This window comes from Bufo gargarizans, chromosome 10 (assembly GCF_014858855.1).
Source record: "Bufo gargarizans isolate SCDJY-AF-19 chromosome 10, ASM1485885v1, whole genome shotgun sequence".
NCBI lineage: Eukaryota > Metazoa > Chordata > Amphibia > Anura > Bufonidae > Bufo > Bufo gargarizans.
This window is the reverse complement of record NC_058089.1, coordinates 108,199,808-108,220,609: the sequence shown is the minus strand read 5'-3', so window position 1 is coordinate 108,220,609 and position 20,802 is coordinate 108,199,808. Positions and strand designations below refer to the sequence as shown.

The following is a 20,802-nucleotide window of genomic DNA, read 5'->3' as shown; positions in this document are numbered from 1 at the left end:
TATTCTGTACAGAGCTGAGATGCTCTAGTAGCACCCTTTGGATTTTCTGTCTTTGCCGTCAGACCAGAAGCTGATGGGCTCTCTGATCTCTGACTTCTTAAAAGCTCATTATAGCTCAGTTCTTACCTTACTGGTAGGAATGTGGCTTACATCAGTGCTTATGACCTCTCAGTAGTGTAGAGATGAGGTTTATTAGATGACCAGCACAAAGTACCAGTCACACAGTTAGAAAAACTATTAACCATTTGTGACAGAACGGCTCAATATTTTTAATAAAAGCCAATTGAAAAAATGAATTATTTTTTTTGCCAGACAAATATTGCTGCATGTACGGCGAAACATTGCCTGATATATGTCTTACCTGATGGTGGCGAATTTTCAATAAAACCTGAGTGCTGTCCCTTCACTGTGATAAATGTTTGGATATTTCAATCCTGTGGCAAGAAGGATTACCTGGGGATCAAGTACCGACCTCTAAGGAGGGTAGTCACCTGTGTGAAGCTTAAGTTAAAGGTCAGGTCCCATCTCTGCTGAAGGTAATCCAATTCCTGCAGAGGAACACACACTGTCAGGTTCAATTGACTATAATGGGATCCAAGCGGGTTCAGGCGGCTTTCCTGCATAAATGCTGGCTTTCGGACAGTGGTCCTCATCAGATCCCAAAGCCACAGATCCCCATCAGATCCCATTAAAATCAATGGGGATCTAGCAGTGCCCAGCAGTGTGCAGCGGTGACGCCAGTAGTTTGTTCCTCTGCCGAAACAGCCTGTTGGATTATCTTTAGTGGAATTGTGAACATAGCACAAACCAGACATGATACTTCCTGGCCTAAATGCAACACAGTGCAGTTTATAGGAGAATAAATATGTCAAGATAATGATGAATATTATTTTATTTTTCTATTTTATCTATTTAGTACTTTTTATTTCTATACTATATATTTTTCTTTCTTAGATTATTATTAGCACTTTATTGTTATTTTTATTATACCATGTATTATACTTTAATTCCTTGGTTTTTTTTCAGTTATTTATATATGGTTATTAGCAATGGTATTTCATGCATTGTTGTTTTTATTATTCCAATTATCGTACTTTTATTTCAATTATTATTATTATCAGTAGTATTTATGTATTTCTATTTTTTATTATTCTATTATACTTGGTTTACTTTCTGTTTTATTTTCTTTACATATTATTAGCAGTAGTAATATTATTTTGTATTATTTGCCAATACTGTCTGAATTATGAGATACACCACACAAGATATGTCTGATGATCAGCACTAGCTCAGCCACATTTTTATGAATGGGAAGGAGCCACATTAGCATATCTTGGACAGTCAGTATAAATCCACTAGCCCAAATAGTCTCCTTGTCTATTGATCAGTGTACAGAGAGTCTAAACTCTGCACCTTCTCTTGTCTGCAGTCTTCTCTGTATCTTCTGTGGTGTTGACCTGCCTTAGCCCAGCAGCAGCTCTTGAACTCCACACTTTGTACAGTTTCTTTGGCAGAGTCCCCCCCCCCCCAACCCCCCAACTTCTCTCTCTCCTCCCAGCATTCAAGCCTTTCAAATGAATGCACAATATATGCAAATCTAAATCCCCTTGGATGTAATGAAAGCAAACAGACATCCCACACACAGTGGATCATCTGGAGAACATTGACTCCCCAAGATTCCATAACATCCTTCCCCCCTTCACCCTTCCACAGTTGCTCACATCATGGGTGCTGCTCTTGGTTCCCCCTTTTCCCCTCCATATGCTGCCTTTGCTGTACAATCTGCTTTGCATCAATTCCATCTTTTCATCACTTTATCCCTGAAAGCATCTTCCAGAGGTGCCATCAGTAAGTGAGATGCAGAGATGGGGTTGAGGGTCACCTCTGATGGACACCACTCCTCATCTTCACAAGTCAGGAGAGAGGCTGTGAGACCCCTGCCTCTTGCAATTATTCATGTGATTCTGTTCTCACTGGCCCCCTCTCCTTCCCTCCGTCAGCAGCTTGCTCTCAGCCCTAGCCTCCCCCTCCCTCCCTGTGTCTCTCTCTCTCTTTCTCTCTGTTGCATTCCTTGCCAGAAGCTCCAAGCTTCACCAGGATCTCCTTGCTGAGCTGGAGTGTAACAGGACTTTAGGATGCTGTTGGATCTCCACAACATCTCCATGTGACTGGGACCTTATAATTTCTTCTCTAGGGGTGTCATCAGAAGAAACCACCAAGGTAAGGACCTTCCACCCAGAAGGGATCTCTGTATGTCTCCTTGTCTATTTGCATCTCTGTCCTCTTGCCAGTTGAGGGTTTCTTCGGGATGCTACCTGGGATCTGGTGAAGCTGGCAGCTAGAGATGTGTCCACTCCTCGAGGAACTTATAAGCCAGGTTGGGCTAGGAGCAACTGTTTGTCCACCAAGCTATTCTTTAGAGCTCCTTGAGAACCTACAGTGAAGCTTTGGTACCTTCTCAGTCCTACTTCCCAGAGAGGAGAGATCTTATGGCTGCTGTTGGGCATTTTGGTTCTGATTACAAATAATGGCTGTGTTTTATTTTGGCTGATGTCTTCTATTTTCCTGTGTCCTGTAATTTTGAGAACATCTTCACATTTTGTGGTCTTTTTTTCTTTTCTTTGGACCTTCTCATCCTTAAGGAGATGACTGAGTGGTATGAGATGGGCAGAAGAGGACATAACGGGGATATTCTGGAGAACCCCCTTTTAAATGTATTTGGCTCAGTTTTAACCAGCCCTGTGCCAGGAGGCATTCCAAGGCATCTGTCTGATTGATGGTACCCAGCTGATACCTCCTTTCTTCTGGCACTGGGTGAACAGCAATGCTTAAATTGCTATTTCCCCTCTGCCTTAAATAATAATTAAAAAAAAGGGGTTAACATTGTTCCTTGTGGGATATTTCTTGGAAAATAAACTCCACCAACTGCTCTACCCTGTGCTGTGAAATGGTTAATAGAGTTCTGGATGCGGAGCAGGCTTAACTCCTGGGTTGCCAGAGGGTCTGACATAGAAGAGGGTATTTATGGGACTTGAGTATGTTTGGGGGGGGCTCTAGTTAAGTGGGGGAAGCCTACTGCCCCATGCCAGGTATCATTAACCCTTGTCTTGCCACTCAAGGCCTTGGCATTAGCATTAACCCTTTCCTTGCCATTCAAGGCCTTGGCATTTTAAAGTGTTAATCCTTTAATAGAATATAGCCTTTCTATGGGGAGATGATGTAAATTACCCAACCCCTTTCCCCTCCCAAGCCATTGATTTTTTATTTATTTCTTGTGTGTGTGTAGTACCCTAAATATTTAATTGAGAACACATCCTGTGGCTATAGCAGAGGAGGGCGCCTCCTTAGGGTATCCTTATGAACAAACTCTTTGCAGTAGGGGAGCTTGACCCTCTAAAGAGGAAGCAAATGCTACAAAATTCAGTGCATCTGATCCTGCTTAGGTATTAGAGAGAGATGCAGAGGCTAAAGGATCCATCTCTACATCTGAAGCCCCTCAGGGGTACGGATTCGGTGCCTGTGCCCCCCTCTGATTGCATTACATCCAGTCTAGCACATATCATTAGTAGTAGACTGGCAGACCTGCATTGTGACCAGAGGTGCCCGCTTGCATAGTCTTTGGGAAGATCAAGGCAGAAACTGTTGTGGAAACTGCATCTCCCATGAAGAATCGAATTTTCTTGTGAATTATTTAATCATGGAACAGTTGAGTGAGAAAGAATAACAGACTGATGAAAGAGAAGAACGGTCCTCCCCGTCTCCAGCTGATATCTGACTATATTATGCAGACATATTACCCATAGGTAATCCCATCCTATAGGCACCCCACCTACATCCTGGGGGTCTTCCCATGGTCCCTGTCAATAAAACAACCTGTGTATTTCATTAAAGCGGAGCGAGCGCTCAGCCACTATTACAAAGTGTACCTAAATCAATTCTCCTTCGCCGCTGAGGACGTGCAACACAAGTGGATGATTGTCAAGTGTCTGTCGAGACGGGCGAATCCAAGTCTTTAGTTTTTCTCTCCTCATCAGCAAATTGAAATACTTTGCCGTTTCTAGCACTTAAAAATGGTTAAGGTGGAGGACGGTGCCGATGTAGCAGAGCTGAGTTTGTCCACCATTATGTGGAGTCCTGTCGAGGACCGCAGAGGAGCCTTCTGCATTTATTCGGCTCTGCTACATCTCCACCTTGCTTTCAGAAGGGCTGTGGAGGAAACGCGAGGTTATTGGTTCCTTTTTGGGGAGTCATTGTAGTCTGTAGTAGGATATGATCGCGTAGAGGGCAACGCAACAGGCCGTCGTGTCGTACGACCCTCGCGGAAGGCTTGCACAAAGCCCAGATTATTCTCAGAAGTTCAGGCTTCTGCTGCTGAGAACTGCTCGGCGTAGACTGAAGGATTCCTGATTATGCAGTAGGAATTTTTATTAGCCAAAAAAAAAGATCTAATGCTGCAAACTCAAAAGAGACGGAGATGCAATGTATTCATTTGTCTGCAACTTCAAGGGACGTGCCATTTAAATGCCCTGAAAGGGACATTCGCCGTACAGCGAGAGGCTCCTAGAAGCGAACAGTATGGCTGATAACTGCGGATAATAGATGGCGTTTAAAGGGAGATAAGACACATCTCAGGGTTAAAAACCAAAGCTGTAGGGATTATCGCAGATCATCTGCCCCCTAGGAGACCTTATGGGAGAGAGATATCTTGACCAGGATCCAGCCACTGTAATGTCAAGACGTGATATTGTCTTGAAAAGAAATAAAAAAAAGTGGTAGCTTAAGTGGCACCCCGCTGTTAGTGGCAGACTCAGAATCTTCCAGCTTTTAATAAGGTCTTCTGAATTTCTCTCCAACTTCCGGGCCTAAAGCACTGAAATAGAAATCACTCGCTGTCCTCGTGTTTTTTTGGTCATTTTTTACACAGCAGAATTTAGGGATGTTAAAAGAAATAAAAAATCGTATTAAATGTGGCTCTATCACTTCCAGAATGCGTTATAGTCTGATTCTTTCTTTCTTTCCTTCTTTCTCCCCCCTCTCTCTTTCTTTCTTTCTCTCTTTCTCTCTCTCTTTCTCCCCTCTCTGTCTCTTTCTCTCTCTTTCTCCCCCCTCTCTGTCTCTTTCTTCTCTCTTTCTCCCCCCTCTTCTTCTCTCTTCCCTCCTCTTTCTCCCACTCTTCTGTCTCTCTTCCCTCGCTCTCTCTCCCCCCTCTCTCTTTTTCTCTCTCTCTCTTTCTTCTCTTTTCTTTCCTTTATTTTAGTTCTTTAAATGAGTCCTTATGTCATCTGCTTGGGTCAGACCATTAATGTGGCTCTATCACTCCCAGAATGTCGCTCTAGTTTTCTCTCTTTCTCTCTCTCTTTCTCCCTCTCTTTCTCCCCCCTCTCTGTCTCTTTCTTTCTCTCTTTCTCCCCCCTCTTTCTTTCTCTCTTCCCTCGCTCTCTCTCTCTCCCCCCTCTCTCTTTCTCTCTCTCTTTCTTTCTTCTCTTTCCTTTATTTTAGTTCTTTAAATGAGTCCTTATGTCATCTGCTTGGGTCAGACCATTAATGTGGCTCTATCACTCCCAGAATGTCGCTCTAGTTTCTCTCTTTCTTTCTTTCATTCTTTCTTCTCTTTCCTTTCCTTTAGTTTAGTTCTTTAAGGCTCTTTCACACTAGTGTTGTTTAAATCCGGCGTTCAATTCCGACACCGGAACTGCCCGCCGGATGCTGAAAAACGTGTGAAAACGGATTACATTTGAATCCTGATCAGGCTTTTGATCACAATGAAAAGAATGCATAGGAAAAAACGGATCCGCCATTTATGGACTTTAACTTTTTTTTCACAGTTTTTCGGGTTTAACATGCAAAAGCCGGATCCGGTTTGACTGAACACACGGCGCTAATGCAAGTCAATGGGAAAAAGGCCTGATCCGGCGTTCAGTCAAAGTGTTCAGGATTTTTGGCCGGAGGTAAAGATACAACATGCTACAGTTTTCTGAAAAGCCCGATCTGTCAAAAAGACTGAACTGAAGACATCCTGATGCATCCTGAGGGACGGATTGCTCTCCATTCAGAATGCATTAGGATAAAACTGATCAGTTCTTTTCCGGATTTGAACCCCTAGGACGGAACTCAACGCCGGAAAAGAAAAACGCTAGTGTGACAGTACCCTAAATGAGACCTTATGTCATCTGCTTTGGTCAAACTGTTAAAATGCAATCCCTTCCTTTCCCTTATGTCCTCTGCTCTGTTCAGACCATTAATGTGGCTCTATCACTTCCGGAATGTTGCTATAGTTTTTTTTCTTTATTAATTCATTCCTACCTTTCTTTATCTTTTTCTTCTCTTTTCTTTCTTTTAGTTCTTTAAATGAGGCCTTATGTCATCTGCTTTGGTCAAACTGTTAAAATGTGATTCAGATGAGTCTTGGAAAGTGTGGTATAAACCAGTTTGGCCGGCATTTCAGCTCTCACATAGACCACCCCCTAGACCTAACCTAAACCCTGGGCAGCAGAGCAGCCCCATATAGCAGTAGAGCGGGTGCAGGACTATGTAAGTGAGTAGATTTTGATGGCACCAATCAGGCCACAGATATTGCCACCCTGCTCCATTTTATTTTATTATTTTAACTAAAAACAGAAAAGCAAAATCTTTTAAATAACGGTGTATACGGTAAAATGCTGTGCGCTTCATTAGGAAAACTTTTTTTTAAACTTCTTTGTCTCAGCCTAAAGCGAGTGTCTGTAGTTAATTAGCGGCTCAACCAATGAGGGCGCAGTTTAGGCTGCTGAAGAGTGATGCTTAGGCCCCTGCACCGCCAATGACGAGCTCCATGGGCCGCACATACAATGTAGCCTGTGTTTGTCTGGTACCAGACTTATGGGGAGGTGAAAGGTCAGGGTGCCACAGGGAATATTGTCTCAGCGTCATTTAATAAGTCTGTTCGGAAACAAAAACATTGTGTATAGAGGAATCCGGAACGGCGAGGCGGTGGGGAGAGGTCCGGCTCCTCCTGTATCAGGGATCAGGGAAGAATACTTTTCGATTTTGTTTTGTGCTTTTCAGTTAGTATATTTTTTATAGTTACCATTTTTAACACCTTTTGGTTATTTACATAACAGCATAGCAGTATAGCAGTATGCAAGATATCCTGGATCAGCAACATGTCTGTAGGGTATGAGGGTGGCAACACTTCTCCTAGACTTGTATGACCTTCCAAAATACTGAGCAGTTCCTGATAACCCACAATTTCCATGTGTTTTGTATCTATCTATCTATCTATCTATCTATCTATAATCTATCTACCAATCTCATATCTGTCTATCTATCTATAATCTATCCCTCTATTATCTATCTATCTATCCATATCTATCTACCAATCTCATATCTGTCTATTATCTATCTATCCATCTATCTATCTATCTATCTATCTATCTATCTATCTATCTACCAATCAATCTCATATCTGTCTATCTATCTATCTATCTATCTATCTATCTATCTATCTATCTACCAATCTCATATCTGTCTATCTATCTATCTATCTATCTATCATCTATCTATCATCTATCTATCTATCTATCTATCTATCTATCATCTATCTATCATCTATCTATCTATCTATCTATCTACCAATCTCATATCTGTCTATCTATCTATCTATTGTCTATCTATCTATCTGTCTATCTATTATCTATCTCATATCTATCTATCTATCTATCTATCTCATATCTATCTATCTATCTATCTATCTATCTATCTATCTCATATCTAGCTATCTTGTGTATTATCTACTTACCTATCTGCATAATATCTATCTATATTTATCTCTATCTATCTATCTATCTATCTATTTATTATCTATTCTATCAATCATCTGTCTGTTATCTATCTACTTTACATACACTCTGTTAATATAAGTATCTGTGTGACTGTATCTATCTATCTGCATATACCCTTTTAATGAGGAGAACAGTACAACACATAAAAATGTGTGAAAATATCATCTCTCTCTCTCTCTCTTTTCTCTCTTTCTCTCTCTCTCTCTCTCTCTCTCTCTTTTTTTCTCTCTCTTTCTCTCTTCTTCTCCCTTTCTCTCCCTTTCTCTCTCCTCTTCTCTCTTTCTCTCTCTCTTTCTCTCTTTCTCCCTTTCTCTCTCTCTTTCTCTCTTTCTCTCTCTCTTTCTCTCTCGCTCTTTCTCTCTCTTCTCTCTCTCTCTCTTTCTCTCTCTCTTCTCTCTCTCTCTCTCTTTCTCTCTCTCTCTTTTTCTCTCTCTTTTTCTCTCTCTTTCTCTCTCTCTCTCTCTCGCTCTCTCTTTCTCTCTCTTTCTCTTTCTCTCTCTCTTTCTCTCTCTCTCTTTCTCCCTTTCTCTCTCTTTCTCTCTCTTTCTCTCTTTCTCCCTTTCTCTCCCTTTCTCTCTCTTTCTCTCGCTCTCTCTTTCTCTCTTTCTCTCTTTCTCTCTCTCTTTCTCTTTCTCTCTCTCTTTCTCTTTCTCTCTCTTTCTCTCTCTCTTTCTCACTCTCTTTCTCCCTTTCTCTCTCTCTCTCTACATTTTTTCCTTTGTTTAGTCTAATTTCTCCCAAACTTCCTTAAAACAAACTGGGGACTCTCAGGCCTCCCCGGCTGGTAAAAGATGAAACTGCTTGTGCAGATGTAAATGGAAAAGCCAGGACGTTTTAATCGCGGTTTGGCACTCTGTGACACGCCGTTTGTGATTTTCTGCGTTCGGCCTTCATTTCCTGACCGGTTCCCTTCACGTTGATACCTTCGATATGCCAGATACAATGTCTTTTTCATCTGGAAATACTTGGGGCCGAGCAGTAAGACAAAAAATTCCTTTAAGGCGTATTATTTTCATGTCTGTCAGAGACCCTGGAAAATGCACAAGCAACCCCAAGGCTGGAGGGGGGAAGGGGGGAGTGGTGTGAGTCTAGAAAAGAGGGGGGGGGGTAGGGGGTTTACAGCTACAGTATTTTAACATCTGGAAGTGATTCCCCCCACAGGTCGTCTGCTGTTTTCATTCCTTTTCCACAGTCACATCTTTTCACAATCTTCAGGCGCTTTCATATGATCCCCCTCATTCCAAGGCCTAATGAAGGCCTCATGTTCTTTTGTGTGGAAAATCTGCAAACTTGCAGTCTATCATTTATATGGGCGGACAAGACTTTACTGCTAGATCACATAGCCCGCGAGGACACGGCTGCACTGCAACTCCCAACTGCTGTGGAACGCACACTACTTTTTTTTTTTTTACATAATTTTTAGACGTCCAGATTCATCATGAGGCTAGCCGCCACGTTGCATCTTGCCACAACCCGCAGCCTGAGCTGTACGCTTATTATTTAAAGGGGAAGTCCATATGGGAACTATCATTAAACTATCATTAAAACTTGTCATTGGATAACATTGGCGGCTTCCTGAAAGGTAGGACGTGAACCCCGTTCTTGTTAGGCTACTTTCACACTAGCGTTCGATCGGATCCGTTCTGAACGAGCCACGGCCTGGATAAGTACCGTCTTAAAGGGGTTATCCCATGACTAATATAAAAAATTAAAATCGGACATCATATAGGACATAACAATCTCCTTCTAGTAAAGCTAGAACCAGCCCTGTACCTCACATGGATCCAGAGATCTCCCCATTCATTGCTCTGCTAGATTTATATAGAGCTGGCAGCTCAAGGGTTGTGCCTTTTCTGCTGCAGCTCAGGGGGTTGTCCTTTCTGCTGCAGCTCAGCGGGGTGTCCTTTCTGCTGCAGCCCTCTCCCTATCACAACTCAGGAGGCAGTTAAAACTGAGCATGTGCAGCCATGTCTTTGAGCAGGTCAAAGAAATAAGAAAACAAACAAACAGCAGGTGGCGCTATACAGATACATTTTATTGAATAGCTCACTGGCTATGATACATTTTTAGTTACATGCAATTACAAAGAATTCAGGTCTAGGGGCTGGTTTAAAAACTGTAGAATATTTTTTGTGGGACAACCCCTTTTAAACCAATATTTTTGGTCTGTTTGAATTTATTTGGAATGAGACCATTAATATGTGAATAGGGCCTTTTTTTGGGAGTACTAATGGTGGTGGTGGAGTTAGTTATATCAGTAAAATATATAAGGTTATCGGACTGTAAAACCTATGATGAGAAACACTAATACACTAAGTTATGCAGAGTGCAGGGTCCTGTGCTGTCCTTTGGGGCCCTGCACAATGTATGGCCTATATAATCCCTGCACAAGGCACGAGGATAGTGTCCAAAAGAGAAACTGTCTGTGTTGCCCATAGCAACCAATCACAGCACAGCTTTCATTTTCTATTCTGCTCTTGAAAAATGAAAGCTGCTCTGTGATTGGCTGCTGTGGGCAACAAGGAAAAAGACAGTTTTCGTAAGTCTGGCCAGAAAGTCACCCCGGTTAACCTGCTGTTTGTCGTGTATACCCCACTTGCCTGACGTTCGTCCCCTGTGTACATTGATTGTGGCAAAATGGTGTAAATATGTTTAGAAATGTCATTATTGCCCGGACCTGCCATACACATTAGATTTACCCCAATTTCACCGGTCCAGCCGATAACCTGGTGCATATGGGCCCCAATGAGGTGAATGAGCCAAAACTTCAGATTTTGGCAGGACCAGCTCACTATCTCATGTGTATGGGGGTCTCCCAGCTATCCCTCGAAATTGGATTTTGAGGGAAAGAAGAATCAGCATCCTTTTATTCTCAGGGCCATCACAACAGGTGTTAGGCAGCCATTTACTGCACTCTCCCCATTCAGACTGCATGCATGCTATGGAGGGTCGGAAGTGAGTGTGCATGTGTATGGGGGAGGTGAGTGTGCATGTGTATGAGGGAGGTCAGTGTGCATGTGTATGGGGGAGGAGAGTGTGCATGTGTATGAGGGAGGTGAGTGTGCATGTGTATTGGGGAGGTGAGTGTGCATGTGTATGAGGGAGGTGAGTGTGCATGTGTATAAGGGAGGTGAGTGTGCATGTGTATGAGGGAGGTGAGTGTGCATGTGTATGAGGGAGGTGAGTGTGCATGTGTATGAGGGAGGTGAGTGTGCATGTGTATGAGGGAGGTGAGTGTGCATGTGTATGAGGGAGGTGAGTGTGCATGTGTATGGGGGAGGTGAGTGTGCATGTGTATGAGGGAGGTGAGTGTGCATGTGTATTGGGGAGGTGAGTGTGCATGTGTATAAGGGAGGTGAGTGTGCATGTGTATGAGGGAGGTGAGTGTGCATGTGTATGAGGGAGGTGAGTGTGCATGTGTATGGGGAGGAGAGTGTGCATGTGTATGAGGGAGGTGAGTGTGCATGTGTATGAGGGAGGTGAGTGTGTATGTGTATGGGGGAGGTGAGTGTGCATGTGTATGAGGGAGGTCAGTGTGCATGTGTATGGGGGAGGAGAGTGTGCATGTGTATGAGGGAGGTGAGTGTGCATGTGTATTGGGGAGGTGAGTGTGCATGTGTATAAGGGAGGAGAGTGTGCATGTGTATGAGGGAGGTGAGTGTGCATGTGTATGGGGGAGGTGAGTGTGCATGTGTATGGGGGAGGTGAGTGTGCATGTGTATGAGGGAGGTGAGTGTGCATGTGTATGGGGGAGGTGAGTGTGCATGTGTATGAGGGAGGTGAGTGTGCATGTGTATTGGGGAGGTGAGTGTGCATGTGTATGAGGGAGGAGAGTGTGCATGTGTATGGGGGAGGTGAGTGTGCATGTGTATGAGGGAGGAGAGTGTGCATGTGTATGGGGGAGGTGAGTGTGCATGTGTATGAGGGAGGTGAGTGTGCATGTGTATGGGGGAGGTGAGTGTGCATGTGTATGCAGGGGTGCACCGCTAATGAGGCCAGGTGAGGAGATTGCCTCAGGCAGCACCAGGTAGGGACAAGTGGGGGGCAGCGGAAGGGCCTTGGGAAATGAGCGCTTTCATTGTGGAAGCGTTCATCTCTGCATATTCAACTGTATTGCTATATTAAACGGTATGTTTTGTAGCGCTATATCTAATGTTTTCCAAGTATGCCTTTAACAGTAAGGCTGGAGGGAAGGGGTTAGGTTGAAAATTTGTCACTTCAGTTTTCACCTCAGGTAGCAGAAAGGCTAGATGCATCCCTGTGTGTATGAGGGAGATGGCTGTCAGCCGACATGAGTGTGCATGTGCATGGGGGGAGATGGCTGTCAGCCGACATAAGTGTGCATGTGTATGGGGGAGATGGCTGTCAGCCGACATGAGTGTGCATGTGTATGGGGGGAGATGGCTGTCAGCCGACATAAGTGTGCATGTGTATGGGGGGAGATGGCTGTCAGCCGACATGAGTGTGCATGTGTATGGGGAAAGATGCCTGTCAGCCGACATGAGTGTGCATGTGTATGGGGGAAGATGCCTGTCAGCCGACATGAGTGTGCATGTGTATGGGGGAGATGGCTGTCAGCCGACATGAGTGTGCATGTGTATGGGGGAGATGGCTGTCAGCCGACATGAGTGTGCATGTGTATGGGGGAGATGCCTGTCAGCGACATAAGTGTGCATGTGTATGGGGGAGATGGCTGTCAGCCGACATAAGTGTGCATGTGTATGGGGGGAGATGGCTGTCAGCCGACATGAGTGTGCATGTGTATGGGGGAGATGGCTGTCAGCCGACATGAGTGTGCATGTGTATGGGGGAGATGGCTGTCAGCCGACATGAGTGTGCATGTGTATGGGGGAGATGCCTGTCAGCCGACATAAGTGTGCATGTGTATGGGGGAGATGGCTGTCAGCCGACATGAGTGTGCATGTGTATGGGGGAAGATGCCTGTCAGCCGACATGAGTGTGCATGTGTATGGGGGAGATGGCTGTCAGCCGACATAAGTGTGCATGTGTATGGGGGGAGATGGCTGTCTGCCGACATGAGTGTGCATGTGTATGGGGGGAGATGCCTGTCAGCCGACATAAGTGTGCATGTGTATAGGGGAGATGGCTGTCAGCTGACATAAGTGTGCATGTGTATGGGGGGAGATGCCTTTCAGCCGACATGAGTGTGCATGTGTATTGGGGAAGATGCCTGTCAGCCGACATGAGTGTGCATGTGTATGGGGGAAATGGCTGTCAGCCGACATAAGTGTGCATGTGTATGGGGGGAGATGGCTGTCAGCCGACATGAGTGTGCATGTGTATGGGGGGAGATGCCTGTCAGCCGACATGAGTGTGCATGTGTATGGGGGGAGATGCCTGTCAGCCGACATGAGTGTGCATGTGTATGGGGGAAGATGCCTGTCAGCCGACATGAGTGTGCATGTGTATAGGGGAGATGGCTGTCAGCTGACATAAGTGTGCATGTGTATAGGGGAGATGGCTGTCAGCCGACATAAGTGTGCATGTGTATGGGGGGAGATGGCTGTCAGCCGACATGAGTGTGCATGTGTATGGGGGAAGATGCCTGTCAGCCGACATAAGTGTGCATGTGTATGGGGAAGATGCCTGTCAGCCGACATGAGTGTGCATGTGTATGGGGGGAGATGGCTGTCAGCCGACATGAGTGTGCATGTGTATGGGGGAGATGGCTGTCAGCCGACATGAGTGTGCATGTGTATGGGGGAAGATGCCTGTCAGCCGACATGAGTGTGCATGTGTATGGGGGAAATGGCTGTCAGCCGACATAAGCGTGCATGTGTATGGGGGAGATGGCTGTCAGCCGACATGAGTGTGCATGTGTATGGGGGGAGATGGCTGTCAGCCGACATGAGTGTGCATGTGTATGGGGGGGTGTGGAGATGGCTGTCAGCCGAGCGAGCATCGGCCTTATGAAGTAGACTTTAGGTTTCCTAGTCCATAGCATAAATTGGGATTGAGTCCATGGTCTGTGCCTTCTAGTGGTTGTGAAACTACAACTTGCCCTGAGACCACGCAGCTGTGGCGCATGCTGGGAGTTGTAGTCATGATGTCGGCTGCAGAGTTGCAGCTTGTATTTTCATTTGCAGCCCCCTTCCAGCTCTCTATGGTGTCGGTTCTACGTGGAGTGAGCACGTGGTCGGCATTCGCAGCTTTTATTGCCTTTGCAGCCTTGCTATATCCGTACTGTACACTCTGCTGATGGTAATTAGAGCTGCAGGAGCGCGTGAGGTGTTGAGCACACAATTGGATTGCAAGCAAAAGCAGATTAGGGTTTGGAAATCTGTGACTCTCCAAGTATAATGGAAATAACCCCCTCTGTGCTGGCAGAAAGGAGGAAGAACATAGTGGGGGTTGTAGTTCTGAAATGCTGGGCATACTGTATGTCATAGGAGAACATGAGTTTGTTCTGTAAAATGTCCATCTCCAGGACTAGAGGATATTCGGGTAGCTCCCCACATGGACAATTTGCTCCAAAGCCCCAATTTGGTCTTCGGACCAGACCGCTTGATGCTGGGGGGCGGACTGCATAAAATTATAGCCCAGTAGTCCACATTGGCGATACGACCTGTGGGTGATAACGGCGAGGGAAGAGCACAAGGAGTTGTAGTTTGCTGTGACTACAGCTAATAGGACAACCCTCAGCAATGGGGGCAACCCATAAGTGGTGGTAGGGCACCCAGTGCAATCCTAGGTCATTGCTTCCCCCACTGATTTTGAGAACGGAGGTGCAACTGAGAAGCTATATCTTGCATTGGCATCAATATACAGTTTATGGGGTTGGTGGGGGTCCTACCAGTTAGGCCTGTAAGGCTTGTTCAGACAGGTCCTGCTGGGAGTTGTAGTTTTGTGTATGGAGATCACTGGCGTTGATGTGCCTATCCATCAGCTGCCATCGATCACAGCAGAAACCTCTTTAAACTGATCTTTCCAGTGGGGTTATTGATCCCCATCTGGATTATAAAGGATGATTCACGCAGCTACTTGAGCTGGCACATGTAGCAGAGCTGAGTTTAGCAGATGTAGCAGTGCCAAGTTTATCAGCCACAACTCACCACAAGGTACTATATCTTGCATTTTCTTAACTTAGGGCGTTATCAATATGCACTGGGGCACAATACACTAATTCGGCTCTGCTATATCTCTTTGTATCTCCAGTGACCTAGTCATTGCTATGATTTAGATAATTGGCTTACAATCCACAGAAATTTGATGGTTGAGCACAGATGCGAAAACAAAACACCATGCTGTACAGTTTGGGATTGTAGCACGCCTGCGTTTGTCAGTGCAGCAGGGCTGAGTTTGATATTTATCAAAATAATGCAAGGTACTAGGCTTTCTTTAGTTAAAGGGGTCGTCTGATTTCAGCAAATAGCATTTATTATTTAGAGGACGTTAATACAAGCCGCTCACTAATGTATTATGATTCTCCATATTGCTTCCTTTGCTGGCTGGATTCATTTTTCCATCACATTATACACTGCTTGTTTCCATGGTTAAGACCACCCTGCAATCCATCAGTGGTGGTCGTGTTGGCATACTATAGGAAAAAGCACTAGCCTATGTACGGGGACACGGTCCCAGCCACCAGAGAGGCCAGCACTGTTTCCTATAGTGTACAAGCACGACCGCCACTCATGGATTGCAGGGCGGTCGTAACCATGGATACGTACAATGTATAATGTAATGGAAAAATGAATCCTGCTAGCAAAGGAGGCAACATGGACAATCACAATACATTAGTAAGTGCCTTGTATTAACTTTCTCTACATGATAAATGCTATTTGCTGAAACCAGACAACCCCTTTAAGATTAGGGTCAACTGTAGGAGTTTTTTTTTTTTTTTTTTGGGGGGGGGGGGGCAAAATTGTATAGCCATTGGCCAGACCACTTGCCCTTACCCCAAGGCCCTGTTCACACAGAGTCTTTTGCTGGCGGATTCCACGACGCAGAGCCGCCACCAAAAAGTTGAGCAGAATCCCTCTCTCATTTTCTTCAGTGGGTAGCCACGCCGCAGTTTAGAGCCATGATCGCCCCAAGAAAGGACGACCACTGGAAACAGTGGCTGGTGTCCTCTTGTAGTTTAGCTTCCTTCACTGGGGGTAAACTCTGAGCATTCAGATTGAAAAGCTGGAAGGAGTTTCTGCTTTTGCAAAATCCACCGTGTGAACTGAGCCTAAGAGTAGGTCGACCTGCTAGGTTTTCTTTACTTAGCGCATTATCTGTTACATAACAAATCCAGCTCAGCTACATTTCTGGAGTAAGTGTCTCCGGTGAGCTGGTAATTGCATAATCCACAGTGTGTGAATGACCCATGTAGGAGCTGTTGACGCCTTTATACGGTTTTTATTAGTGCTAGGTCCGTGATATTCTCTTTATCAGCAGCACAGTGTAATACCAGGGCCTGATCCTGCAGGAAAACCTACGATCCAGCAGGACCGTCCTCCGCCGCTGTCCAGAGCAACTTCAAGGAACCCGACCCAATCCAAATTAGTTCTGGCAGAGGTCTTGATATTATTATTTTTAGGGGGCTGAGGATGTGCGGTGATGATGGTGAGGATGAAGTCTTAAAGGTGTTGTCTCACTTGGAACATTGGTGGAATGTCGCTGGGATATGCCACGAAGGTCAGATAGGTGCAGGACCCACACTTATCTCTAGAACAGAGCGCCCAAAGTTCAAGAAAACGCATGGCGCATGCGCAGCCACCCCCCGTTGACTTCAAAGAGAGCTCAGAATTTTTCTAAAAAGCCCATTAAATGAATGGTGAGCGCGGGCACTGCCCCATTCGCTCCTATGGAATTGCCGAGGCTATTTTCAGCACTCCCATAGTCATGAATGGAGGGCGGACCTGCCCACAAGTTCCCTCTAGGAGCTTCATTTTAGAGATAGATGGGTGGCACCTGCGCCTGTCTGACGTTGGTGGCATATCTGAGACAACCCCTTTAATGACAGTGCGACCCTCGAATACTTTTCCGTGATTTATGGGAGGCGACAAATGATTATCAGTTAAAGGAAGACTCCTACCACGCCAAGGAGTCAGTCCTGGTAACATCGCTTCCATGGACTCAGCGATCATAGGGCAGGCGTGTCAAGAGCAAACCTGAGATGTTAACGTGAGGTCTGGACAGACCCTGCCGCTGGAGGTAGTGGGCAAGAAGGGTGGGTTCATTATTTTCAGTAATCTATGGTCATGATCGCCTCACATATCTCTGGAGCATGGAGATAAAGCAAGATGTCAGGTGATGCGTCTCACCATTGCCTAATGTCCACCGGGTATCAGTGAAGGAAGAAGATGCCGCAGAATATGTGAAAGCCTGGGCGGCACATGAGGTGACCGACCAGCTAAGCCTTAATAATGACCCTAGTAACATAGTCACATAATTCTGACATTTGATCAGGATGACGAAAGGAAGAAGGAAAGAAAGAAAGACATTCTATGATAGATAGATAAATAGATAGATAGATGATTGATAGATAGATAAATAGATAGATAAATAGATAGATAGATGATTGATAGATAGATAAATAGATAGATAGATAGATAGATAGATAGATGAATAGATAATAGATAGATAGATATAGACAAGATAAATAGATTATAGATAGATAGATAGATGAGTAGATAGATAAATATAGACAAGATAGATAGATAGATGAATAGATAATAGATAGATGATAGCAGACAGATAGATAGATAGATATAGACGAGATAGATAGATAGATGATAGTAGATAGACGGATGGATGGATAGATAGATATATACTGTAGATAAATAGATAGATAGATAGATAGATAGATAGATAGATAGATGATAGATAGACAGACAGATAGACGGATAGATATAGACGAGATAGATAGATAGATAGATATGAGATAAATAGATAGATAGATAGATGATAGTAGATAGACAGACAGATAGACGGATGGATGGATAGAGCCTTAAAGTCAGTTAGATTAAATACATCTACAGATCGCTGATCTCTATGTGTACCCGCTGTAGATGTAGCAGCGGCACTGCCCAGTAGTTCTCAGGATTGCGCCCACCATGTGTTACTATCCCCGGCTTTAACCCTTAACTATCTGCTCTGTAGAACTTTTCAATGCTGACCATTTTTCATCACACAGGTAAAACACTCTCCCGTAGATCTTCTGTTGCGGCCAGGCCTCGTGCGTACACCTACGTCATCCGTGTCCGCGCCTGGATTTGGCGTCCGTTAGGAATGGGAAATGTTCTGTGCTTTAAATACTGATAACCAATCGCCCACATACAAGGTTTGTTCAAAAACACTAAAACGTCCTAAAATGTTATGTTTCGTCCTTGTCTTGATCTCGCCCTATACGTGTGTCTGCAGGGCATCACAAAATCGTTGGCAGGCGGTGAAAGAGTTAAACGCGTGTGGCCGAATACGGATACTTCAATGAGCATGAAGTAACTTAATAGCGGTCGATTATTCTTTTTGAACATAAGAGTAATCACTAGAGGGCAGTAATGTTCTTCCATAAATCTCGCCTAGTGGCCTCTGTGCATCTCAGGGCAGTATGAAAAGATGGTTTGTTACCTCCAGCGATGTACAACGTCTCGGGGGAGACAGAATTCAATCTAGCTGCGCTTCGGCCTGATGCTCAAGCAGTTTGTCAGGATTAACATCTTTTCTGGTGGCTGCTTCTTCTTCTTACCTGTAGCGTCATTTCAGTTCCTCGCTGTACGATGCAAAGTTTTTGGGGAACTGTGCAACTTTAGGCTACTTTCACACTTGTGTTCGGAGCGGATCCGTCTGGTGTCTGCACAGACGGATCCGCTCCTATAATGCAGACAATGGGTTCCGTTCAGAACGGATCCATCTGCATTATAGTTCAGAAAAAATTCTAAGTGTGAAAGTTACTCAGACGGATCCGTCCAGACTTTACATTGAAAGTCAATGGGGGACGGATCCGTTTGAAATAGAGCCATATTGTGTCAACTTCAAACGGATCCGTCCCCATTGACTTACATTGTAAGTCTGGACGGATCCGTTTGGCTCCGCACGTCCAGGCGGACACCCGAACGCTGCAAGCAGCGTTCAGGTGTCCGCCTGCTGAGCGGAGCGGAGGCTGAACGCCGCCAGACTGATGCATTCTGAGCGGATCCGCATCCACTCAGAATGCATTGGGGCTGTACGGATGCGTTCGGGGCCGCTTGTGAGAGCCTTCAAACGGAACTCACAAGCGGAGCCCCGAATGCTAGTGTGAAAGTAGCCTTAGATGGTCTTCAGGACTTAACAGCTGGAGGCAGCGATTTCTGGAGATGTAGCCTTTATCTCCATTCTTAGAAGAGGATGAAATATCATGAGCATGAGAAAGGATGGCGCAGCAGGCGGAGCAGGACTGATATCACTTCACCTTAAAGGGGTTGTGCACCTTTGCAAACCACCCTACCCTCCTGGACAGACCTGCGAAGGGAAGTATATTCTCCTGCTTCCCATTGCTGGCTCCTTTCTCCTTTGATCAGCGGCCTTGGCTGGTCTGCTGGGCTTCCTGGATGATGCCTCTGCAGCCAGGTGCTGGCCGCAGTGGTGACCTGTTCCCCTTGATACATGTTTCATAACCAGGGGTGCACCACCAATGAGGCCAGGCAATTGCCTCAGGCAGCACCAAGTAGGGGCAAGAGGAGGGCAGCGGAAGGGCTATGGGAAATGAGCACTTTCGTTGTGGCAAAGGGGTTAGGTTAAGAAATTGCATTGGGGGGGCGCCGTTTCAGTTTTCGCCTCAGGCAGCAGAAAGGCTAGGTGATTGGTCATAACGTGGTCATAACGCAGGGGAGGAGGGTCACTTCTGCGGCTGGTGATTGGCGTCCAATTTACATCCAGTGACTTGAGTGGAGTAGCTGAGCTTGTGGAGCAACAGAGACAGGAACTAGTGCCGGTAAGCAGGTAAATACACTTACCTAAAGAATTATTAGGAACACCATACTAATATGATGTTGGACCCCCTTTTGCCTTCCGAACTGCCTTAATTCTACGTGGCATTGATATAACAAGGTGCTGATAGCATTCTTTAGATATGTTGGCCCATATTGATAGGATAGCATCTTGCAGTTGATGGAGATTTGAGGGATGCACATCCAGGGCACGAAGCTCCCGTTCCACCACATCCCAAAGATGCTCTATTGGGTTGAGATCTGGTGACTGTGGGGGCCATTTTAGTACAGTGAACTCATTGTCATGTTCAAGAAACCAATTTGAAATGATTTGAGCTTTGTGACATGGTGCATTATCCTGCTGGAAGTAGCCATCAGAGGATGGGTACATGGTGGTCATGAAGGGATGAACACGGTCAGAAACAATGCTCAGGTAGCCTGTGGCATTTAAACGATGGCCAATTGGCACTAGGGGGCCTAAAGTGTGCCCAGAAAACATCCCCACACCATTACACCACCACCACCAGCCTGCACAGTGGTAACAAGGCATGATGGATACATGTTCTCATTCTGTTTACGCCAAATTCGGACTCTACCATTTGAACGTCTCAACAGAAATCGAGACTCATCAGACCAGGCAACATTTTTCCAGTCTTCAACAGTCCAATTTTGGTGAGCTTGTGCAAATTGTAGTCTCTTTTTCCTATTTGTAGTGGAGATGAGTGGTACCCGGTGGGGTCTTCTGCTGTTGTAGCCCATCCGCCTCAAGGTTGTGCGTGTTGTGGCTTCACAAATGCTTTGCTGCAGACCTCGGTTGTAACGAGTGGGTATTTCAGTCAACGTTGCTCTTCTATCAGCTTGAATCAGTCGGCCCATTCTCCTCTGACCTCTAGCATCCACAAGGCATTTTCGCCCACAGGACTGCCGCATACTGGAGGTTTTTCCCATTTCACACCATTCTTTGTAAACCCTAGAAATGGTTGTGCGTGAAAATCCCAGTAACTGAGCAGATAGTGAAATACTCAGACCGGCCCGTCTGGCACCAACAACCACGCCACGCTCCAAAT

General features: G+C 45.3%; 1 protein-coding gene across 1 annotated transcript in view; it reads left to right on the top strand.

The window, feature by feature from the left end:
- Window positions 1-1,737: 1,737 nt before the first annotated feature.
- The window catches only part of LOC122920203 (cadherin-11-like), a 125,168-nt gene continuing 106,103 nt past the window's right edge, over window positions 1,738-20,802 (top strand). Inside the window, exon 1 of the mRNA XM_044269483.1 lies at window positions 1,738-2,220. The gene's annotated coding sequence lies outside the window, so the exon portion shown is untranslated. The remainder of the gene's footprint in view (window positions 2,221-20,802) is intronic.